General features: G+C 28.4%; 1 long non-coding RNA gene across 1 annotated transcript in view; it reads left to right on the top strand.

Annotated features, from left to right (window-relative positions):
- Positions 1 to 8,038: 8,038 nt before the first annotated feature.
- LOC139426225 (uncharacterized) overlaps positions 8,039 to 10,093 on the top strand; it is a 98,071-nt gene continuing 96,016 nt past the window's right edge. Inside the window, exon 1 of the long non-coding RNA XR_011637450.1 lies at positions 8,039 to 8,119. This is a non-coding gene — a long non-coding RNA (uncharacterized lncRNA). The remainder of the gene's footprint in view (positions 8,120 to 10,093) is intronic.

The raw sequence follows: 10,093 nt of genomic DNA, 5'->3' as shown, positions 1-10,093 counted from the left end.
TAATTTTAATTTAATTCACTTTTTTGTTTAAAATTATTGCGTGCTTTCTTAGAGTACCTCTTTCTACCTCTGTTCGAATCTATTTGTCATATAAAACACTCAGGCACTAAGATAATCATAACAATCCGACTACTGGGTTGGGACCTCCAATTCTTTTGAAATTCAGAAAAGATTTAAATATAATACGGTAACTTATTTCATTAATGCTTCCAACTTAAGTTTATACAGTTTAATGATTCTAATTTTGAATGAGTAGCATTGTTACTAATGGCAGTAAAATTATTTAAATTTTATAATATTTTTTTTTAATATTTCATCTCGCAAATTCAATTTCATCTGCATAAAATTTTATATAAGCATTATAAATCATATTTTTCAAGTGATTTTAACTTTATTTTTTTCTTTTATTTGATTTTATCACCTGTTACTTTATAACCTTAGTTTGAATCTATTTATCAAATCAAATGTTCACACGCATGAAGTTCGTCTGAGTTGAGCATAATAATCAGGTTGAAGGGTTAGAACCTTTAAATCTCATAAAAATTCTGAAACAGGTTTAAATATGATGAAGGTGATGACAAATGTTAACTTACTTCAGTAATGCTTACAAAATATTTATGCACCTTCAAATTTAAATAGTTTCAAAAGCATGAGATTAATTTTCAAGTCATGTTGAAATGAAATACAGTAATTTAATTAAAATTTAGATTTGTATAGTATTCCATTTTTAAATTATCTTCCAAATCATTCATCATTTTTTTGCTCGTGCAATTTTTTTTACTACGCAATAAGAATAATGTATCCAGATGCCACGGGGGAAAATCTTTTTTATTGAATTTGTATAAATACTTGATTTTGCCTAATTCGATAGTGAAGATTTCTAATCTGAAATTAGCTTTGCTTTTAAAGCTACGGATTTTTTTAAATAACATTTTCAGTCTTTTTTTTTTTTGTCGGAATATACTAGTTCAAAAATGTAGATTAAGAAAGGGTCTTGCAAAAATTGCGGCGAACATCTATGGGAGTTCATCAACAGTATTATATGGGGCACATATATACATATATGGGGCATATCATCAGTATTAAAATTGTATAGTAGCCTATGCCCGGAAATGTCGTCTTACGTGGCTCGGGACGCTTCCCTATTATGACCTATTCAGTAGAAATAGTTCTAGAAATAAAAAAAAAAACGATTTTTAATGAGGTTTAAATGTTTATTTTTTTATCTTTTTTCGTAATGAAAGTTCCTTTTTTTTTTGGAACATGGCTGAAAAATTTGAATCTTCGTTTGTATAACCGGTTTCAAAATTCCTTGAGTAACCACTAATTCTCAAACATCTGAAATTACTAAAGATTTTTTTTTTCGAAGTTGAAAAATTTCAAAATTATTTTACTTGGTTACATAGATGCTTATTATTTAACACAGGTTAAATTTTTAGGAAATTCCAGAAAAAAAATTTTAGTTAAAAACAATAGTATCCATAGGGGAGAGTGACCATAGTAGGAGGTCAATTGTAACAGGGTACGATTGTTACAGAGCAAACATTTCGAGTGTCGGGTTCTAGATTTGGTTCCTAGGTGGTGCACAAGGTGTATTTAATAAATCTACTTGTACACCCCCGCTGGCAACCATTTTTATGTACTTTTGAAAGAGTTACATTACAAAAGATATTTTCACGCTACGTAAGTACTTTTTTTGGTATTAGAATATTATATTGTAACAAAGTGATTTTGCTTAAACAAATAAAAATTATTAACCGAAAATGTAAGTGGACATCTTAATTAAAATTTCAATTAAAAAACAATTAGTTTTGTTAATTAACTAGCATTGCTTTTAACAAATGAAGCTGAAATGGAGCCTTGGGGTCGATTGTAACAATAAGTAAAAGGACGATTGTAACAGCTGAAAATAAATAATCTTATGTTTACAAACCATTACTTAACTCTTTAAGAGCCACCAATAGTTTCCTATATCGTTTATGTTATGTTGCATGTGCATTATTTTATTTGTCACCTTTCACAGAATAAATAAAAATTTTTAACCCCTTAAAAGTTTAACCCTTTAGGTCTCTGCTCATTATTATTTTTACTCCTAAAATATCACTACTATTTTGATCAATAAAAAAATATGTCACAACTATGATAATTTGTGTAATTAACAATGTTTTAGTTGAATTTATGAACTGTTACAATTGACCCCGTAAGTGGGGACAATTGTAACAAGTGCACGACTGTCAAAAATTGTTAATAACTAATATAATAACATTTAAAATAAGGTATTTATTTTTTTTCTAGTAGAGGATAGTCTACTTTACTCGTCTGTCAATGAATACTAATAATATATTGGATTTTTTGTTAGTTAAAAATAGTTAAGTAAAAAATGCTACAATTGACCCCACTCTCCCCTACTCACCATGCCTCTCTTTCTGACTTTTTACGAGATCGAAATTTAAATCAGATATTAAGGTGCTAAACGACCCATTTATTTATCTGATAATGGTTGGGTGAATTCTTAAAAAATTGCAAAAGATACAAAATTATTGCAGTTATTTCTTAATTACTTCCTCCGAAGATTATCTTAGAGCGTGGAATACAGGTGCGGATAAAATCTTAGTGTGATTCACTATGACAGGGGAGGCATCATAAGGGTGTCGGATATTCTAGAATATTTCCTCTCCATTGATTTTATGGAATGTATTATCGGTCATTAGCCCGTATGTCAAAATATTTTATTAAAAAAATTGTTTTTGTAGTCCAAGGACAATTTAAAAAAAAGGTTTTTAGAGGAAAAACTGTAAAAGACAACTTTTTTTTAATTGTTTTGTGATAAAATATCGATAAAATGAGGTATGAAAGGTACGATCTATGTATTTAAAATGTCATTCATTACGCTACCATTCTTATAATACTATAATAGGTTTCCTTACATGTATTTCCTTAGATGTATGGTATGGTTTTTGGAAAAGGAAGAATTAATAATTTTTATTAATTTAGGTAAAAATAAGTAATAAACATTAATTTTAATTAAATTTTAATAATTCATTAATTAATTTACTAAAATATTAATAATAATAATATAAATATTAATTAAATTTTAATAATTTATGGTAGTGAAATTCAGAATAAAACACACAAATCTTTTTCTGAGTTAAAAGTAAAATCTTCCAAACAATGTTTTTTTTTTAATTTGCACTAACTCGCAATTATTTAATTATAAGAGAAAAAGTTATTAATCATTAAAATTTATTTTATTTTATTTAATTTAGAAAAACAATTATGGACAAATTTTTGAATATTATGAAGAAAAAAATTTAAAGCAACTCTTTTTGTATTCTATATTTTAGTGCAATATGATTCCAATAATCTAACAGATTGTTTTCAGTAGCTATTGGACTGTTCTTTTCACAATTAAAAATTGCCAAAATATATTTTTGCTTGCAATTAGAGCGTCAAAAAAAATCTACATAATAGGGGTACCGATGTCCCATCTGCGTCTAAGGTTAACGAAGCAGTTAAAGCGTAAGCGTGAAAAAATTGTCCCAATTATCGAAACCTTTAGTTATGTGTCCAATACCATCGATTCAGATGCAATCACTTTTCACAGGTAAGCATACAGGTATTTTGCAAGAAGGAATGATTGTTTTATTATGATATAGTAGTAGATTACGCCCAACTTGTAGTAATCTTCAAAACTGTTATAAATCATTGAACCACAAGAAAAACATTTAAACAGATATTAAAAAATGTTGAAAGTATTATTAAATGATGCGAAGAGTATCGAAATTGATAATAGGCAATAAAAAATGATTGTTTATGTTTACGACGTTAGTTTTTCCCCATATTTTTTATTTTGATTCGAAATATTTCACGATTCTTTTGTTAAGAGCATTTTTGAACGTAAATCACTAAAAAAACTCAGCTAACTATTTTATCACCAACACTTTGGAATAAAACAATAATCAGCAGTTGCTTCATGTTCTACATTTTAGTTTTAAATCAAGGGAGTTTTATCCACAACTATTATTGACAAGAAATGATTTCCCACAATTAAAGCTGTGGATACTGCACTTTATTTCATCTTAAAAGTTTAATAGTTTATTGTAAAAATCTGTTTTTAGAAGAAATGATCTATAAAATAAGTTATAGTTTATATTTATATATATTTATTATTTTTTATATTTATTATATTTATATAGTTATAATTTAGTTTATATTTCCTTAAACAATTAAAATGCAAAATAATTATTTTTTGAAGAAACTAACTACACTATAAGAAGTTCCGGATCAAATTACAGAAAAAGTACCGGCACTTGTGGTACATTATCTATTAAATCCATTTTACCGTAAAGTCTATTTTTACCGTAAAATATTGTACCGTATTTTTTACAATAATATTTATTTAATTAAAGTGATTCAGTGATTGTACTGTAATTATTACTGTAAAATTCCCCGTATATCATTTTCATTTTGTCATATAACATGTTCCGGTAAAAATGGGTTTTACGGTAGAAAGTACTGGCAACCTGAGTGTCAGTAATGTTTGACGTTTTTAATTTTTTGCAGTGTTAGGGAAAGAAAAAAATTTAATTAAATACAAACAAACGCTTTAAATACTATTTCATTAAAGATTCGAGACAACTGTTGTAATTCTCCTTAAGTACAAAACAAATAAATATAAGTAAAAATAGGTTGCTATTAAATATAACTAATAAAACATATTTAAATTATTTTGTTCAATCGAAAATTTCGAAATGTATGCTTCAGTGTTTATTCATCAAAAGATGACGCGTCAGCTATTTTTCTATTGAGACTAGTGTACTTGTAGAAAAAAAATGCACTGAAAGAACTACACTAATTAGAAATAACTTATTTTGTATGGAATTGAATCCTTAATTTTTCATCCAGAAAATGTAAAATTTCAATAAATGAGATCTGAAATTTTGGTTTCGTAAAAAATTTACAACTACATTTACTACTACAACTTACATTTAGCTAAAAACTTATTGTTTTTAAATTAGCAAGTTTTTAAATATGCAGAGTGTTCCACAAACACTGCCCTTAATATATACTTTTACCATATTATCACACTGAGAAAAAGTATACTGTCAGATCTACCAGAATATTGTAAAATGTACCGTATTTCTGTCTCCATGAGAGAACTCGATAATTTTCTCTGAAGAGCTTTGATATTAATTTTGGTAAAATACTAAAATATGGTTTCATAATGTATGATAAAATTTGCTAAATGTAGTAAAGTGCAGTAATTTTTTCGTGATACGTTAGAGCATGACTTAAAAGTCATTCATTCGGTTAAATTTGCTTTTCATTTTTATATTTTTACTAAATGTGTGGTAATAAGAACTATTATTTTTAAAAACCAGAATTTCCTCTAAGCCGTTAGCATATGAACGAATAAATCAAAGAATAAATGTTTTAAATTCCGTATATTTTGGTTATATTAAGAGTTATAGGTTTTTTTACTAAGTCATTACACTATGGAGCGGTAATTTTACCAGAATATTATTCTCTATCATGAAAGGAAGTAATAAAATAACCGAATTTCATAACTTGAAATATCGTCTGCACAAATTTGTTATACCATTGAACCATTGAAATCTCAGTTTAGTACTGATAAATCTGCTCATTAGATTAAAAGTTATTGGGATGTTCATTTTGTTTATTATATTTGAAGTGTGTTTTAACTTTGAATCTCCAGCGTTCAAGCGAATCGTTTGTTTTGTTAAAACAATTTAATTTGTTTGTTCAGTGGAGAAAACAACTTGCTGAAGCTGGACAGTAAGTAACTCGCTTATTTGTCAGCAAACATTCTAAAATATGTTGTTCAACATTGTCAGAATTTATGCAGCAAGAACATGCTAAGCTACACGAAAATTATCAAACCCATAATGTTAATTTAAACAGTTTCCTATAACATGTGCTTCCCTTAATTCTATATTTAAAAAATACTTATAAAATGCACTTAACATGAAGAAAGGATAAGTTTCATTTAAAAGGTTACGTGGATTTAAAACTGCTTACATGTTACAGTACGACATGCAGAAAATATTTTCCTGAATTGTTAAATCGATTGAAAACCTATGCAACTAAATCGGAGACATATCAACCTAAAGGAGACAGAGAACTTATAGAAATTCTTTCCAGTTAGGCTTAACTAGTCGAGAGAAAAAAAAATGAAAATAGCTTCCACGGAATTCTATTTTCAGAGTCTGTGAACTTGGTTTCTCAAAAAATAAAGCATTGATTTTTACACATTTCTTTTAAATTTAATTTACCCAATAGTAAACCATGGAATTTTTTGTTTGAATACCGAATCCATACCTTGCCGGGATTAAAATTTAAAAAAGGCACCCCCTTTTTCTCAAAATCTATGTAACTTCTTTGAATACAATTTATTTCAGAAGGCAATGTAGGGTCTAAATTTAACCAAAAGATTTTTGTTTTTGTTTTTCCTTCATACGATTTTGCCTAAAATTCCATTTTTACCTGTTTGAAAGAACTTAATTCAATATTCAATTCTATGCAGAAATGTGCAAAATTTCAATGAGATCGCTTTGATTTGTTCTCGGCAAGGTTTCTTTTACTTAAGTGGAATTCGAAAATTAGATTTCAGGGAAATATTTCTAATCATTTTTAAACAAAAACGTTATTAAATGTAGTTTATAGATTATTTTGTTTGCTTAAATTTTGAATAAAATTTTTTACAATGTTAAAAAATTTAAAAAAGGCACCCCCTTTTTCTCAAAATCTATGTAACTTCCTTACGCAGTGGTTAATCTTATCACCATTGCTGCAAGCCTCGTCAGATTATTCTCACTACTACTATATTAGCACTTGCACAGTTGAGCTCTGACCGATATGAAAAGAAGTTAAAAAGGCTTCGGTTTGGGATTAAGTGACTGTCAAAATAACAATAAAATTAAATTAAGGCTTTTTTTTCCAATGCCCACCTGAAGAATGACTTGGGTCATACAGGCATCTGAAGGGCAGATTTGTTGGCCACTCTTTCAGGGGCTCCATATTAGGTGGGCCAACGTTGCTCCCACAGTAAGGACAGATGGTACAGAGAAGGAAAGAACATCCATACCTTGCCGGGATTCGAACCCAGAAACTTTGTGATGCAAGGGCAGTTCCCTAACCCCTACACAGGCCGGTCGGCAATTAAATTAAGGTCATAAGGGTGAAATTGATTTTTTACTGAAAAACAGCATAAAATAATTCGTATGGAATGAATGTTTTTTGTTATATTAAGTATTACCCGGTTTTAACTTGCCTTTAACCGGTTTAAACTCATTCTTTTTTTCAGATTAATTGCCACTGCCCGGTGTACCCAACACAGACATTTTTTTAAGGTTAAGTGCTACTACCCGGTATAAATTAACCCGTCTACTAACACAAAAAGTCATATTTTTAAGTGTACATTTAAACGTCTTCTGCAGTCAGTTTAAGCTTTTTGAGTGATTGATTTATTGTGCGTAAGAAACCATATTTTATGCGAATGGCTTGTAAAGGCTAATAGCATTACTAATGTTATTAGCTTCGGTTACTCCTTTTTAAAGTTCTAACTGTTTGCTGGCTCAGCGTGTCCCTTTGTACCTCTAAACCCTGCATTCGATCTATCAATTTGCTAGTACGATTCAAAGGTTGTTTAGAACTTACTTAGAATTATTCATAAAGTTCCACGCTAGATTAAACAATGATTTTTTTTAAATTATGAAATTAAGCAGTATTTTTTTTTAAATGTGCTTCATGTAATTTTATTTTCAGAAGTAAGTTAGAAATTTAAAGAAGATGTTCTTAAATATAAAATCCAAAAGACAGTTGTTGTATTTCGAGTTCATATACTGCCGTCGTATAAAAACTAAAAAGGTATGTTGCCTGAAATTTTATTAAATAAATTATTGTATTCTACCGTGATAATGTATCTATGTGAGAATTATCACATAATGTACTCAGATAATGTGAATTAAACGAAGGAGTTAATTGAGTTAAACAGGCGAGTTAGTGCGTTAAACGAGACCAGACTTCTCTGGAGTCAAATTGTTAATGAGGTCATGGTCCACCATGGACTTAAGTGTCATAGAGTAAGGAAAGTGTTAATGTGAGTAAAATTATTTTATTCTTTATCAAGGTTAAATTTTATGCTTTTTTATTAAATTAAAATGAAATAAGCATCCAATAAATATACAGTAAAAGCTATTGATTAGGCAAAATCGAGCAGGCACTTTGCTTGTTTTAAACAAAATAATCCTAAGTGATGTTATTTATTCTATAATACATACGTAAAAGTTTATTGAGAACTCGTTTTTTTTCGTAACTTATAAATAAAAGAAAGTTATGAGTTTTTAATTTGAAATTATTTTTTTTACAGATTTAGTTTTAGGGCAGTACGGTGAAGCCAAGTATTCTTAATAACTCATAAAGTGTTAATCAAAGTAGGTTTATTTCGAAATGGTAATTGTCACGTGACAGTCCAGTGAACGATACGCCAATAAAACATTTTATGAAAGCGTTTAATTACTTTTGAATTCATAATTCAGTATGTGATATAATGCGCTTATTATTGCATTTGTTTACTTTTATAAAAAACTAACTCTTTGTACTATGCGTATTCGATACATCTTGCGAAATATTTCAGATCAAAATAATTAATTTTATGCCTGTAGTAAAACAAGAAGCATTATCATGTAATGCAATTATAATAACTGTGAATAAAATAACTGACTTGACTTTTAAATTTTTTTATTAAAGAAAAATAATTATGTTTACACGAATAAGCATTTTGCATTGTAAAATCAATAGGTGAATACGTTAATTTATAAATTGGAAAAAATGTAGAAAATATAAGATTTCAATTTTGTCACTACTATTTAATTTAAAACTCATTAAAATAACTAGGAATTGGTATTGTTTTTAACGTATTTTTCTGCTAGAAATTAAAAAGCACACAAAAGAAACACAAAAGAATTGTATTAAAAAGCACACATTCAAGTTTCGAAAGTGTTAAATCTATATAAAAGAATACATCAAATAAAAATGTATTTATCCCCATGTTAATTAAGAGGATATGTATAAGTTTAGGTTAGTTAAGTAATAATAATTGAAATGATTTGAATTATAAATAAGCACGGAGAGTCTTTCTTACATTAAAAAAACATAAACATATCTAAAAGCGCAATCAAATATTTCGCAATGTACACGCTAGCACATGTAAGTGTTTAATTAGAAAATGGAATCAAATTTGTAATATTCGATCTAAAAGGTATGTAAATCAATCCAAAATGAACAATATGTATGACAATCAGTGTATTCAAAATATTCTAGTAGATTCAGATCTCTTTAATTGCGTAGCTTTCTGTTTTATGTTAATTATTTAGAATTTTTTCTACTTATTCAGTAAATGATTGAGTATTATTATATAAAATTATGTTCTTAAACGAAATTATATATATTTTAAGTTAAATAACCTTATAACTATTTGAAAAAATGAACGAAAACTACAGATGGTTCCTTAAAGCAGCTGGTTAAAACCTATAAATTATAATAAAGTATTTACTATTATTCGTTAGTCAATAAAACTTTTCTTTCTTAGAAAAAAATGGAACTATTAGATTTTTAACAGTTTATTTACAATGGTATAATATGAGGAGAGCAATATATTTTAGTAGTAAATGTATATTTAGCAGCTTATGAGATCATGGCTTATTTTATTTTAATACCGTCGTTGAACAGCCGGCCTAATTTTTGGGTTTACGACTGCTAATGTTCAACTCTGCAGCTTTGTAATTTTGAGTCCTATCCAGAATACAAGGGAACTCCTGGATCAAGTATTGAGAGAAATTTGCCTTCGTGGAGGACTTTTTGATGAAACTAACCTGCATTTGCGTTATATGGAGAAGAAAACCGTGAAACTTTTCCACTGCTAGCCTGACGACGGGGGGGGGGGGCTCTAACCCATGATCCGTCTACCACTGAGGATACTTTACGTCAACACTGTGATCGGTGCGAGCCGGGTACAAAATTCGTATCGACCAGACATCGTTATGATTCGAACCCGGCTTACCTTATTGAAAGG

Source organism: Parasteatoda tepidariorum, chromosome 8 (genome assembly GCF_043381705.1).
Source record: "Parasteatoda tepidariorum isolate YZ-2023 chromosome 8, CAS_Ptep_4.0, whole genome shotgun sequence".
Lineage (NCBI taxonomy): Eukaryota > Metazoa > Arthropoda > Arachnida > Araneae > Theridiidae > Parasteatoda > Parasteatoda tepidariorum.
Note: the sequence above shows the minus strand (reverse complement) of the source record. Positions and strands in the feature narration are given on the sequence as shown.